The sequence below is a fragment of the Rattus norvegicus genome, chromosome 7 (assembly GCF_021556685.1).
Source record: "Rattus norvegicus strain SHRSP/BbbUtx chromosome 7, alternate assembly SHRSP_T2T, whole genome shotgun sequence".
Taxonomy (NCBI): Eukaryota; Metazoa; Chordata; class Mammalia; order Rodentia; family Muridae; genus Rattus; species Rattus norvegicus.
Genome location: NC_141540.1, coordinates 128012026 through 128027332, shown reverse-complemented (window position 1 = coordinate 128027332; position 15307 = coordinate 128012026). Strand labels below are relative to the sequence as shown.

At 47.3% G+C, this 15307-nt stretch overlaps 1 long non-coding RNA gene across 1 annotated transcript in view; it reads left to right on the top strand.

The window, feature by feature from the left end:
• LOC108351522 (uncharacterized) overlaps positions 1–15307 on the top strand; it is a 47844-nt gene that overhangs the window by 21707 nt on the left and 10830 nt on the right. The window contains exons 3-4 of the long non-coding RNA XR_015626164.1: positions 1199–1353; positions 14658–14828. This is a non-coding gene — a long non-coding RNA (uncharacterized LOC108351522). The remainder of the gene's footprint in view (positions 1–1198; positions 1354–14657; positions 14829–15307) is intronic.

The following is a 15307-nucleotide window of genomic DNA, read 5'->3' as shown; positions in this document are numbered from 1 at the left end:
CATGCCTTTTACATTCTGAACACTTTGGGCATCTGTATTCAATGTGCACTCCCATAATTACTTTGTTAATTTACATTCTGGACACTTTGTTTATGAGCCTGGAGACCCAGCTACCTGAGAGTCTCCTGACACCCCGCCTCAGGATCCTTCTTCCATCCTTTGAAATAAGGATTAAGAGATCCTGCGCAGAGCTGTCTCCATCTGTGTCCTGGAAAACTCCGGGCCCTGTGTGCTTTCCTTCATATGCAGCTACTCTTCAAAACCGCGTGGGCTCGGTGTGGGTGGGCTTAGAAGACGTGAAGCCATCTTGATGCATGAGGGTCTCAATCACCCTCACAAAGATAGAAGGAGACACAGCACAGAGACGGTCCCTCTGAGGATGCCTCTGGCTTTCACTGCTGCAAGCACGGTGTGTGACCCACAGCTGGGTATTGTTTGTTCTATTCCTTATATAAGTCCATAACAGCTTTCAAGGGGTAAGATCTGCGGGATGCATCAAAGATCCATTTTTAATTCGGAGTAGGTTGGAGAAATAAAACTTACTTTTTATTTTTAAGAGAGAGAGAGAGAGAGAGAGAGAGAGAGAGAGAGAAATCTATGAGGAGGTTTTGGAAGGAGACCAGTTTAATAAACATAGTTCTAAGTAAATAGCATAAAGAATTCATGAAACTGGTGCTCGGTATTTATGGACGCCTTGCTGTGTGGGGTCCGGGAAGAGAACCATTCCCTGCTTTGCATTCTTTCCAGGACCCGCAGATCGAGTTTTTCCCTGCGTGGCCTGAAGTGGCCCAGCTGAGAGAAAGCCACTGTGAGAAATTATGTTTGTTTAATGTGGAGTGTGGCCCAGCGCATTAGGCTGTCGGCAACCTGAGCCCCTGGGGAGTGGAAGCAGGGAGAGTACAAGAACTCGGCCAGGGCTGCTGCTCCCTGTGGGTAGGAATGCATTCACACTCTTTGTGGGCAGAACGCATTCACGATCCCACATGGGTACAGACATTGTAGTTGAGCCGTGTGGCCTGTCACAAACTTAGGAGCACCCCCACCATATGCCTGGTTCCCATCTTTGCCTGAAGCTGGCTGACTATACCTGGATCCTCATGAATTTGCTTGAGGTCTGAGTATGAAGGGTTTGGGAGGGAGAGGAACAGTATGATATGTAGGCACTATTAATCCCTCTCTTCTCTGTGATGCCCCCAAGGGGACTAGATTACAAGTACTCCTGGACACAGCTCTTTGAAGGCCTTTTCTGAAGCCTCCTCAGTGGCCTCTAGTGACTTGGTTTGCCTGCACAGTTCTGCTTAGAATCCAAGAATACTGCATGAGACAACTTGGAAGCTGGGCTCTGGACAACAGGTATGAAGATCCCACTTGCAAAGAATTCAGGGAGAGGAACTTGGGACAGCTAGAATATAGGTCCCTAGCCCAACAGTTGCTTAGAGAAACCATAGAATCAGGCACTTACAATTTTCATGTATTGTGGTGACATGTACAGAGAAAACCTTCATCATCTGAAATGGGAGAGACCAGTGACCAGACAGAAGTCAGGGTCTCTGGCCTTTTACCACCTATCTCTCAGCCCCAGCATAGCCAACCAGCACTGCACACGGTGCCTATGAGTCATTGGGAGAACTGATGAACAAACCTGTGCTCTTGTAAGGCCAGACACCCTCAGAGTGAGTCTACACCAGTCTAGTGCCATGGAGGACTGAGCTTATGTGTGCCTTTGTGCAACATAGTCACAATGTGGCTTTCCTTGTCTGAGTGCTATGACCTATCTACCATGATGACTTCCATTAACCCCAAAGCTGTTATCTGAGCTGGAGGAAGCAAGATAGATGGCCAGGAATGGTTTGGTTCCCAGCATGCAGAGTAAAGGGGATGGCATAGGCTAGGGTCTGCTTTCAACTTAGGGTTTGACCCCTGATCCACGACCATGCCTAAGGACATTTCTATCCCAGGGGAAAACATAATGGCCCATCACTTGGCCAGATTTAGAAGGAAAGCTTGTGCCCATCTCGACCCTATGTGAACTGTTTTAATGTGGAAATCTCTCTACAGATTCATGGTTCCAGCATATAGGATGTGCGGCTAAACAGGGACCTAGCTGGGTCAGTGAATTAGCTCTCCTTTTTTGCCAGGATGACACATAGGATTGTCTTTGGGGCTCTTGATAAGGCGGTCCTGTTTCACTGAGGCCAACAACTCAGCCAATATGATGATGTTACTATCTGACCTGGCTACTGGAGGGCTGGGTGACTTCAGAGACAGACAGGGAGGCCAGGTAACTAGACACATAGGCTTTCTAGATATTTGTACAATCTCTATCAGTTCATTGTACAAGCAATCCATATAACTGTGTGTGAACAGTGGGTTTGACTCAAAGTCTAGACACTCCCTGGGGGCTATGGGCATCTCCCAGGCTCAATGTGAGACTCAACTGCTAACTGGAAACTGAAAGGCTGGTTTGGGGACCTTTGTTGCTAAGAAGAACCAGCTTCAGCACTTGGCTAAGTGCAAAAGCTATGGGCAGTTAGGCAACACTGCATAATTTGATTGTAGGGAATGGAAAGATTTGGGCAGTGGTGCATGACTAGCTTGAACTCTATACTGTTTTGGGGCATAGGTTCTGTAGTAGTTTGAATAGGTATGTCCCCATAGATTCATGTGTTTGAATGCTTGACCCATAGGGAGTGGCACCATTAGGACATGAGGCCTTGTTAGAGAAAGTATGTCACTGTGGGGGCGGGGTTTGAAGTCTTCAATACTCAAGTTATAGCCAGTGTGGATTTCCCTGAGGCCATGGACTAAGATGTACAACTCTCAGATCCTTTTCCAGCACCATGTTTGATGCATGCCACTATGCTCCCCACTATGATGATAATGAACTGAACCTCTGAAACTGTGAGCCAGCCCCAATTAAATGTTTTCCTTTATAAGAGTTGTCATGGTCATAGTGTCTCTTCATAGCAATAAGACAATAAGACCGGCTCCATAGAGGCTTGAAGAGAAATATAGACATATAGGGTAGGGGGGCAGGAATAAGCAAATGACCATGACCACAGAAATGTAAACTTACAATAGTCTGGGGCCAGAGTGGTTGGTTTTCTTACAGATCTTAGGAGAAGGGGTGTTGAACAACAGAACTGAGAGACCCATTGGGTCAAGAACCTCCTTCTGGGTATAATCCTAAGGAGATGCTTTTGTAACTTAGCTCAGACTAGCACTATCATTGATAGCCAGAGGAGGGATCAACTCAAGTGTCCATCAGTGGGTGGGTAGATGGACAAAATATAGTGCATCTAGTATAGGACATATAGCCTAGATGAAGAAAGAGATTCTGGTGTCTGTTCCAATGTGGCTGAATCTTACAGACATGATGTGTAGCATGACCAGTCACAGAAGGGCTACCCTGCTTGAGACTAACAGGTGTCTCTCCAAAGTCACAGGACTGATATCCATAAAGACAGAAGGAATGGAGTTGCGAGGGGCAGTTTGTATTCAAGGTGGTGGAGTTTCCATTATGAGGGATAAGCAAAGTTCTGTGAGTGATGGTGGTGATGGCTACATATGCTTAATCCTACTAAGGGACACACTTGAAATGGTCTTGATGCAAAGTTTATGTGTATTGTGTTGATTTCCAAAGAAGAAGCATGGAGTACTTTTGCCATGCCCTGGGAAGAAGAGCCAGGGAAGGTCAAGAATCCCAGGCAAAATTAAATTTAGTGAATGGAACACAAACCTAGAACAGTTGTGTAAGACCTGGAACTCCACCCACTTGATTGGAGATAGACCATGTACATGTTGTGTAGCAATTTCCTCAAAATTGAAAAATCTATCATGAAAGGAGGCTTCATAAGACTTAGGAAGTTAACAACATGCAAGTCTCAGAAGTCCCTAAAACTTATGAGATTCACAAAGCCCTCCTTCCCAAGATTACACAAGGACAGGAGTTTCTTGGATTGCTGAGCTGTAAGTCATGCAGAGACCTCCATGGTTCCAGCTCTCACAAGGTATCACTCAAGCTTGAGGGGACTTTCCACAATGCAGCTGCCATTGAGCCATCAGTGTCACCTCTCATCCATACTACTAGTATAGCCCCAATAAATCCAAGTAAACTCATTGGTTCACCAAGTTTAACTTCAATGGTAGCATTACTCTGGACTGGTGTTGGAATAAGAGTGTGATCTGGGAATAATGCTACACAAGAGCCTACAAGAAGCTGAACACAGACAGGGCTAGCAGGTGGGTGATGTGTGCTACCAGATCTCAAGTGAGGAAGGTCCATAGAGCTTCTGAGACTCTGTCCTTGGCCAGAACAGGTGATTTCTTCAGCTTGGGGCTTGGCTAGAACAATGGTGACTCAAATATCCTCAGATACCCTCTGGACCTAGACTCCAATTGGATATCATGTGCAAGAAGCCCCAGTTGAGGAGATACGAAGTTCATAGAGATAAAGAAGGAGGGTGGGTTGGAGAAGAACCAAAGGCACATGGCAGCCACTGTCCATTTGTTCTCATCCCACTGATCATATACAAAGTCCTCTTGTGGGGGCAGGTGTGGCTCCAGATTCCCCGAGTCACAGGGGACATCATGCCTGCTAGCAACTGACAGCACATTCAAGGATCAAGGTACAAGAACATTTCGGGGAAAAAAATCAATTTCCCAATACTTCTTCAAGCAATGTCCTGAAGCTGATTCAAAAATAATATTGTCTGACATTCAGAGAGGGCAGTTCAACATTTCCAAAGCTCTTCACATGATGACTTCTAAGCCTCGTGAAACTCCTGATGAAGAGCATCCTTGTTTGGCAGAGGAAGAATTAAAAATGAGAGGTTGAGAGCTCACTCAGGATCGTGTCTTACAGAAGGGCCCAGAATTGTGAGTGGCCACTGCATGGCTTGGGTGGATATCTCCCCCTAGGCAGCCTTACAGAGGGAGGTGGCCTTGTCCTGTTCCAGTTAGACATGTTGCTTTAGTCAACAAAGTTTCTGGGTGATCTCTGACCTGAGTCTGGTGCTGGGAATAGACAGGATATAGCCAGGGATTATCAATGCACAGTCTCTGGTTCTCACTTGCTCTCTGAAGTGAGATGAAGCCCCAGGTTTCCTAGAAGTATCCTTGCTCCTGATCTGGCCATTCCACCCTGAAAGACCTTCAGCCCTGTCTTCTGTCTCCAAACCCAGTATTGTTGTTGCTCCAGCTCCTCTGAGGTACCCGGAGGCATGACAGAGGCCACAGGAAGGCTTTGTCATTACATTGCTGCCTGCCCTAGAGGGCCATGGGTACACAGGGACGACTGAGGTCTGTTTGACCCTGTTTTCCACCTAGAGTCTGTTTCTACACGTTGTGCTGTACTGGACTCCTGGAAGTGCTTGAGCCCAGACCCCTGCACTACTGTGGCTCTCTCTCTCTCTATGCCCTAGATCATTGGAGCTGCCTGCGTTCCCTGTAGAGTGGCCCTGCCTCCTTCAGACTGTACCTCTTCTATCCAACTCCCTGACTTGTCCTGCCTTCTCTCATCCTCAGGGCTTGGGTGTTCCAGAGGCTGGTCTGAGTAAAGGAGTTTGAATCATCCTGTAGTTGCTACACAGTAAAAGTTACCATGTATCAAGGATTGATACCACGGAAAATGTGGTCTCTTATAGTCCTTTCTGCATGGAGGAAAGATGGCAGAAGTCTACCTTGGCCTTTGTAACTTCTGACTGATGCTTGATCCAGCCAACCTCCCATAGTCTGAGTGTCCAACCTGACCCCTGGACTCACAGGCCTGTGTCCACCTTGGTCTCCTTGACTAGTTACATCCTGGTGTATCAAAGAACAAAGGATATAGGCTTTCCAAAGAGACACTAGGACCACCTCCCTGTCCCTTCAGCAGCCTGCCCCCACTGTCCAGGCCACCTGCTCCATATTCTTTTCCAAATGGGGCATGTCCACCGCTTGTTCTAGAATATGCAGAGAGGAAAAGCTATCTGTTTAGCCATGTGGACCAAGCTCAGACAATATGGAATCTGCCTGAAAAACGGGCTCTGCTGGGCTTGGCAGAAAGAGCAGAAGGTGGTGTTAGCAGGAACTGAGCCAGATTCTCACTTCGGGGCCCTGTCACCCCAGCCCCGTCTGTTCTTGCCAATTAGTCAATGAACTACAACCCACAGAATGAGGGATGCCTCAGGCCGTGGGCACAGTGAGGGATGTCCTAGGTAAGGGAAGGAAATCCCTGCCAGCTTGGAGGGTCGTGTGCCTGCTCAGCCATCAGACCATTTGGAGAGTCAGTGGCCTGCTCTGCATACCAAGCCTCATGCCAGCAGCTCCAAATGACCACATGAGGCCTGGTAGCTTGTATAGCTTGTGTTTGCTGTGCCCACTCTGCTGGGCTCAACTGATAATAGTGGCGTCCGTGTACCATGGTCCCTGTGAGAGGGAAACAGCTGTGAAGCTGGGACAAAGGTGAACCAGTATAAAGCGGGGGCAGGACAGGCGTTAGGAAGGATGTGTTACATTATAAGGAGAAAGAACGTGTTGCATTATAAGGAGAGATCTCTCCCCATGTGGTCCCAGCAATGAGTAGGTGAACAGGTAAGGCAGGCTTAGAGTGTGGTTTCAAGAAGTGCCTTTGGGGACTGTGGAGCTCCACTTGACACCTAGCACTGTTTTCATAGCTGGCACACTTTGGTGATGTAGAAGCCAGATCAGCTTCCTGTCTGCCTAGGTGCTCTGTGCTCTGAGTGGCCTCGTGGAAGTCTCTGTGTGCAGCCCTTCCTGGTGCATCTACATTGAATGTGACTTTTGTGTCAGGACTGTTCCACTCGGTCCTGCGATAACGCACTCTGCAGAAATCACAGACTGTGCAGTCCTGCTGGGAAGGCAGAGGGAACAGCCTGGTGGAGCACAGTATGACAGACCCTCCAGAAGTTCAATGCAGAGAACTGGGGAGAGGTCCCATTGGTAAAAGACCTGCTGTGTAGGCCTGGAGATCTAAGTTTAGTAAGTGGCACCCACATAAAAGGAGCCATTTGTCTGTAGCTCTAGAGCTGGGGGTCTGGATGGGGAGTGGAAAGATCAATTCACTGAGTTTGCCGGCAAATCTAGCCAATTGATGAGCCCCAGGTCCAACAAAAGACTATATCTCCAAAAAGAATGAAGGGGAAGGCATGATGGCTCAAGAGATAGAGGCACTTGCAGCTAAGCCTGAGGATCCGAGTCTGATCCCAGAGACCCAGCTGGTAGAAAGAGAGAAGGGACCCTTGGCACACTCAAGTGATGGCATGTGTGTGCCACCACCACCATCCCGAAAAACCGAGGTAGAAGTGCCTGAGGAAGACACCTGGTGCTGCCCTCTGGCCTCTACATACATATGCACAACACATGCGTGTCCAGTGTCCCCACATGTGTGAACCTCACAAGCGTATGTGAATGTGTGCACACACATTTAGCACTCATCTTTTGGGTGTTTTCTGTGGTGTTCAAAGCAGGAACTCAGGACTCATTTATCCATGTTCACACCAATGTAGTCAGCTAAAAAGTAGGAGCTATCCACTGGCCCATCAATGGAAGAACGTATGAACACCATGGTGAGTTCGCAAATGGGATATCAGTCACCCTTACAGGGAAGGGGATTCGGAAGCAGGCTAACACAGGGGTGTGCCTTGACGACCTGTGCTTGATGACATAGTCAGCCACACAAGGACAGCAGGATTTCCCTAGAGTAGTCAAATCTACAGAAGTGTAAAATTGGATGGAAGCTTCCAGGCCTTAGGGAAGAGAGGACAGGAAATTTAATGAAGATGGAGGTTTGGTTCTGCAGGGTCAACAGTTTTCTGGGGGTGGATAGTAGCTGTCCTGGCTTGAGTCTCATGTTCTGCGCATTTGCCCTCACCCCAGTTTTGGCAGCATTTTGAAGGCCGTGGATTCTTCAAAATCCACAGGGAAAGGTCCCAACTGACAAAGGGTGGTGACCAGGGCCAGGCCTTTGAAGGTTATACACAACTGGCTGTGGGTGTGACCTCTACTTGATTCTCTAAGATACGAGCAGGCTTGGTTTCAGGTTCCCTTCACCCTGGAATGGAGCCCCTAACACCGCCACATCTCATCTGCTACAATGGGCTAGGATTTCTGAATTTGGAGTTGAAAGCAGAAACTCCACTGGAACTTGTTCAGCTGTGTTCACACCAACATTGTTCAGTAGCTAAAAATCGGGAGCTAATCAAGTGCCTGTCAACAGAAGAACATACAAACACACCATGGCGAGTCCATGATGAGCCAAAAGCAATCTTCCTCCATTACATTGTCTCTGGCAGGCATGTCCTCAGAGCACCAGAAAGAGCCACAGGCATGGTAATGGTGGGCGTGTGGATCATCTGATGGTGTTCCTGAGCTGTAAGCTTAAAGGGCTTAAAATATTTTGTGAATGTATATGTGTGTGTGTGTGTGTGTGTGTGTGTGTGTGTGTGTGTGTGTGTAGCTACAATGCAAACAATAGCAAAGTGCGCCCTATAACACCCCAGCCCCATGCTCAAATACAGACATGATTGGTTCTGTGGCTGCTTCATGGAGGCGAGCCAGTTTAGCTCATATTCACCCCCAGACTTGGAGCTCCTAATAGTGTCAGAGCCACTCAGTGACAGATCTACACGACACGCCTATTAGTAAAATTATAAAATGGAAAGATGTTTACAGGTGTAATCCCCGCTGTCCAAATTACATTTTCATCTACAATTAGGGGAAATACATTATTTAAACACTTGGTATTCTTAAAAGTAACACATCTCCTTTCCTTGCTCATGAGCTCTGTGTTTATGGCTTTTAACAGATGGCCTGGCTCAAATCCTTCACCCCCTCCCTTTGATATATGAGCATCCTTTTTTGGGATGTCCCCTGCCGTGAAAATGGTTGAGCAAAGCCAGAACAAAAGCCATGCCATTGGCCAGGCTGTCATCTCAGAGGCAGGTATCTGTAAATGAGATCTAATTCGTCCTTTCCCACCCAATAAAATTTAAAATAAAAAGACAGGGATTGATTTTGTAAAAGGCCTGTTAAGTCTAGCATTGAAACTGGAGTCCTTTGGAAGTCTGCAGAGTTAAATGTGACAAACGAGGGCCAATAGTGAACAATCACTCCAGACACCTCACCCAAGGCTGCCGGGCCAGCAGCAGAAGGCAGAGATAATTAATCAGCCCAACAAACGGGGCAGTGGGGTTTAGATAGCCCTCGGGAACACATTGTGGGGGACAATGGGTGAATTATAGGTCATTGGAGATAAGAGGAAGAAGTCTCTGAGGGTCCCAAGTGAGATCCAGAAACAGCAAAAGGAGATAGATAAGTCTCTAACGAGGCCGGAATAAAAGGGATTGGACAGTCATATGGACCAGGGATTGACCAGATGGTGGCTAGAATCTGAAAATGTCTCCCCCTTCCACGTATGGTCACCAGTCATATCCACCAAGGTGGGAGCCAGGGAGGTGACTTTCCTCCAGATTGTGTCATTAGCGTGTTGAGTTGATCAGTCTGATCCATGGGCCATTTCCTGGCATGCTGTGAATGGTGTCTGCTGTACCATGAAGTCAAAGACACCCATGTCACTTATAGGCCTCACACTGCCTCTGCTCTCTGACTTCAACAGATTGAGATTGGAGTACCCTGCTTGCACCGTTCTAGAGACTTGCTGCCTGTTCCCCTGGCCTCTTTCTCCTGGTAGTAGGGGAAGTTCCACTTGGAGTGTGAAAAAGAGCATCCTTTTCAGCCCAGACTAAATCCTGGCTACTTGTTTTGTCTTGTTTTGTCTGTGAGAGAAATAGAGCACTTACTCATGCATTTATTTATCTATTCTTTTATTCAGTCATCGTTTCCTATGTCCCCTGTCCTGTGTATAGGACAGTTCTTGACCCAACCACTCAATCCACAAACTATGTATGAAAGGGTAGCACACAGGGATCTCACAGTTGCCGAGTTTACACACTAGCCCCATTTGTCCTGTGACAATCTGATTTAATAAATTCCAGTACCCACAGTGTAGTGAGCTTCACATCAGGAGCCCAAGGAATAATGAGAATTAAGTAAGGCACACTCAGAGGGTGATGCTGTGCAAAGCAAGGGGGTACACCATGCACCCAGAGTGAACCAAGCTCCTGGAGGACTGAGCATGAACTATTCACAAAGCTGGGAGGTCTTAAGACCTGACCCTGCACCCAAGGCTTGGGAGTGATCTTTATGTTTCTCAGATTGTAAGTGGCAGACCCAAGACACAGCTCTACCAGGGGCCACTTTCCAGGTTTCATTTCTCTTCCACACAGAGATTAGATTGGGAGAACCTGCCATAGAGGTCACCATTGAAGGTCAGCTTTCAGGTAAAAAAAAGGCATGGCATGGCGTCCAGGAGGAGCATAGGATGTCATGAAGGAATCTTAAATTAAATATATGTGGAACAGAGGCCCACATGCATGATGGGTGCTCTTGGAAGAGAGGAGATGGCAGAGAGCATGGTCATTCACCTCTAGGCCTGTCTCCATTGTGTGTACTCACATGGGATTGCTTGGAATCTTCTGAGCTAGCCAGTGTGAAGATATAAAAGTAGGCTGGACCTCAGCTAACTCCACACAAACACCATCTTTGCACCAGCAGGCCTGTCTATTCACTTTTTCCTCTTCTGGAAAGTGGTTGGAGCCAATGTGTCCCTGATGGGGGACAATATACCCTGGGATCCTGCTTTTATGCCCTCATCCTGGACCCTGTATGTAAAAGACACATACAACACCCAGCACAGAATTGGCTATGCTCTACTGCAAGACCACACATTCAGCCCTCCACCCAGCTGACTCTCTGGGACCACTGCTCCTTTCTAGTCCACAGAATAGCCTGGAGCTCTGCTATGTGCACTATTGGAAGATCTGGGAGCTCTATCATCAGTCACAGACTAGAGGACATATCTCTCCTGGTTGATGTACTTGGGGATCCTAAGAAGTTCCCAGGGAATATGGAAAGAGCAGATGAAGTCCTGAATAAATTCATATTACTTGACAGGAGCGCAGCCATATCATGAATCCAGTGCCTCAGACATAGAAGAATGGCAAAGCCTTCCTCTGGTCAGAATATGAAAGAATGTTGACAGTGTGTAGAACAAGTCTTTACAAACGATTGACCAGTCTGTGCAAAAACCAGCAACCGCAACCTCCTCCTGTATGTTTGCAGCCTGAGGCGGCCACCAGAGACCTCTCGCAGAGACCAGCTAACTACCTCTGCCTGCCTGTGTTATGTGTAACAAACATACCAAGACTTAAGGTTGTTGTGGTAGTAGTGGTAGTAGGTGGCACTCCATCAGAGTGTGCACGGTCGACGTGACCATGGATTTTCTCTGTGTTTGTCCCTTCTCACTCCCTTGCAGCCTCTAGCCAGGTTTCTGAGACCCAAGCTTGCAGTGTAATGTATGAGGCCATCACAGAGAGTTAGGGTTAGAGCATAGTTTAGTGGAGAAGTGAACTCTGGGCAGAGGATGGGTCCTGGAGGAGAAGTCATTTCTCTCACACCAGCCTGTATATCAAATGTAGCAGATCTGGGAAAAAGGGTACCAGAAGAGGAGGGACATGTCCATTGTATACATTTGTGATCAAATATGGGATGCCATTGCTACCTAACCCCTTCCCAGGGTCACTTTGAGCTTGGTCAGTATGCCAGGTCTCCAGAGAACTGGGGTAAAGAGTTGTAGGAATGGTGGGGTGGGCACAGGGTGGGATCAGCTCAACCTGTCATTGATACAGTTGGAAGAGTCTGCCATCTTCTGGATTTCCTCCTGCTGGCCTAGTTGTTTCTGGGTCATACCCTGTGGGTGAATATTTTGTTTGGTCAAGAGGCATGAGGGTTCTGTGGTGACCTCTGCTCCTGGGGACTAGCTGCTACACTATTGTGTCCCTCTCTGCATCTTTCTAGTTTCAAAGCCTTGGCTCTTTCTGAATTGATTCACTGCCTAGAGGGTGATAAGAAAATTGGTTTATTACATGACCTTATCTAAGATGAACCTGAACCCTCCGGGGCTATGGCTGGCACTGCCTCTGAAGAGTGACTCTCTTGGAAAAGAGAGTCCTTTAGCAAGACTGTGGATGACAGGGAAAGAGGATGCCAGAGTGACCCAACATCAGGAGGGGCACAGGCCATGCCTGTATGGGTTTAAGGTGAGGGATATAAATGCTTCATGATCTTCAGGACAAAGCTTTGTATTCTGGTCAATGACTCTCTCAGCCTCATGAATGCTAATACATTTATTTCTTCAAACTTCTAAGAGGCCTCATGGAGGACAGAGAGTGTGGTCATATGTGTTCATTCAACATGCTGAGATGGGACCATACTGATCTTGGTGTGCCAAACTCTGAAGGCCACAATAGCTGGGCACAGGTTATCTGTCTGGGACCTGCAAGCACATAGCTTCTTTAAGTTCTCTGGGTGTTTACAAGAAGGTCTACAGATTCAAATAAACTGGAATCATGGGGGCTCACAGAGACTGAACCACCAACCAAAGAACTTGCAGGGACTGGATCTAGGCCTCCTACACATTTGTAGCAGATGTGAAGCTTGGTCTTCACATGTGTCCCCTAACAATTGAACTGGAGCCTGTCTCTGACTCTGTTGCCTGACACTGGACCCCTTTTCCATAGCTGGAATGTCCAGTTAGACCTCAATAGAAGAGGATGTGCTTACTTCTGCCTCACTTGATGTCAGGGTAGAGTGGTACCCAAGGGAAGCCTCTCCTTCTTTGAGAGGGAGAAGAGATAGTAGGAGGAGAGATTTGTGAAGGTGGGACTGGGAGGGGAGGGTGTTTCCAATTGGGATGTAAAGTGAATAGGTTTATTAACTAATGAAAAAAACAATTCCTTGAGTGTTCAAAATCTAGGTTCCAGCTGAGTTGAAACCTGAAGGCTGTAGCTTCTGACATGGGGCAGTGGCTCCTGACCTGGCTTTGTGAACTAGTTCAGGGGCCCATCAGGAGAATGATGGACAGGAATATCAACAGGCTGTTGGGGCAATGGAGCAAGTGACACACAGCCCGGAGCTCCTACCTGAGGAGGACCCACCATGTAGTCTCATGGGAAGGAGGTGTAAACTGAGGGCAGAGACTTCAAGATGCACCCCAGCCTTTGTGGAACACCTTCATCAGCCAACCCAAAGCAATTCTTACAGGATGGAGACTGGATATTTTCTGTCTATTCCAGCACTAAGCTCCCTGAGGTGACCCTGGATCCACAATGCAATATGGGAGCTGCCTCTGCTCAATCCTACTTCCTGATTCACATCCCAAATATCTATATAAGCTCTCTACCCTGAGATCCTCCTGAAGAACAAAATATGCCCTGACATCTCTTTTTTGGATGCCCAAATGTCCAGTTGATATACCTATTGAGCATGAACCCTGGTGGTTTTCCCACTGTCAATGGAGAAATAATGGGTGTGGGAAAGGTGTCATGGCAGGAGGTTAGGCAAGGAGGTAGCTGTGGTGATCCATTCAACATAATAAAACCCTGAGTTAGGACGTTGTCCATCAGGTGCTAGGAAGCAAGGAGAGGGCCACAGTGCATCTGGGACTTTCATTCTGTCCCTGGTGGGTGCTGAAAAGAAGACAGGTCTTATGATATTAGAGAACAAAGTGGAGACTGATATAGTCCAGGGTCCAAACCCAAGGATGCTGCCACTCCCAGTGGGTGGGTCTTTCCATCTTAGTTAATATAATCATGACAGTCACCCCCTTGACCTATTTAACCTAGATAATCACTTACTGAGACTCTTTTTCCAGATGGTTCCAGAGTATGTCAAGTTGTCAGCTAAAACTAAACACAGAAACCCTCACAGCCAGTGGCAAAATGGCTGCACTCATGTGTAGACACAGCAGCAATGGCTTGCAGTGAGAATCTGTGTTCCTGGCTTATGATGTGACAGTGCTGACCGCTCCTCATTTGGTACTAGTCCCTTGGTAGATAATTTTATGCAATCTATTTCTACCATATCTCTTTCTTTTCCCCACTCTGCCCTGATTCAACCACAGCTCTCTACACAACCTGGTTTTGTTTTGTTTTTATGCCATCATGTTTGATTTATTTTGCTCACATTCTCTTGGATATGTGGGCCACTGGGGCATAGTCATCCTACACATGGCCTGCACCCCTGAAGAAAACTGCTTCTCCATCTCCCAACAACTATCAGATGCTAATAGCTCCTCGGCTAGAGGTGGGACCTTATGACCTCCTTCCCTCTTTACGCTGGGATTTTGCTTATTGCCATGACCACTGTGAGTTCATACATGCAGCTACCCTGTTATGTGCAGAAAAACATTGTTTCCTTGTAGTCACCCATCACCTCTGGCTCTTAACTGCCCCCCTTCTGCAATGATCTATGAGTCTTGGTTTGAGGGTGTGTGGCGAAGATGTCCTATTTAGGGTTAAGTATCTCTAAATATCCTAGTCTCTGTGTCAATCACCATCAACATCTGGGGGGAGAGAGAGAGAGAGAGAGAGAGAGAGAGAGAGAGAGAGAGAGAGAGAGAGAGAGAGAGAGAGAAGCTTATCTGAAGATATCACATACTTTAGTCACAGAGCACAAAGAATCAAATGGGTACTCACTTGGAAGCTGTGTCTCTCTGGGCTCATTCTCATCGGTTTTTAACGTGTTCCTTTCACTTATAGGATGTACTCCCTGAGCTCAGCCTGTTACTGTGGCAGCAGCTCCACGCCATTCAAGTCCACCAGATCTCTTGATTGTATCCTTCCTTCTTTGCTGGACTCAGTCTTCTGTCGCTTCACTCATCACAACTCTGGAAGCAACAGGTTTTGTCCCACATAACCAACATAGACCAGGTATGCAGCACTCTGCCATGTAGATATAAGGGATTTACTCTACAAACAACCTCACAAAAATTAACCAAGAATATTCTTTCCAGATACTATTACCCCATCATTAAGGGTCAATGTCTTCATGAGGAAGGTTTTGAGAGGGTAGGCTCAGGCCCCAGGAGCATTTATCTCCTTCTTTGTCACTCAGGTGGGGCACCAGACACAATGTACAGCACAAGATACACCAGAAAACATAACAACTACACCAAGTAACCAGGAAGGCTCAAGGCGGTGGTGGGGATGTGGGAATCTCACTGAGAAAGGGAAATAGAATAGACACCATGGGTGGATGGGGGAGGGGACAGGATGGAGACATGGGTGGGGATGGGAACAGAAGGAATCAAGTAGGGGGGTGACAGGGGGGAGAATACTGAGAGAAATGGAAGGGAGGGGCAATCTCTGGGATAAGCTAGAAACCCAAGGCAATGAAAGCTCCTAGGAAT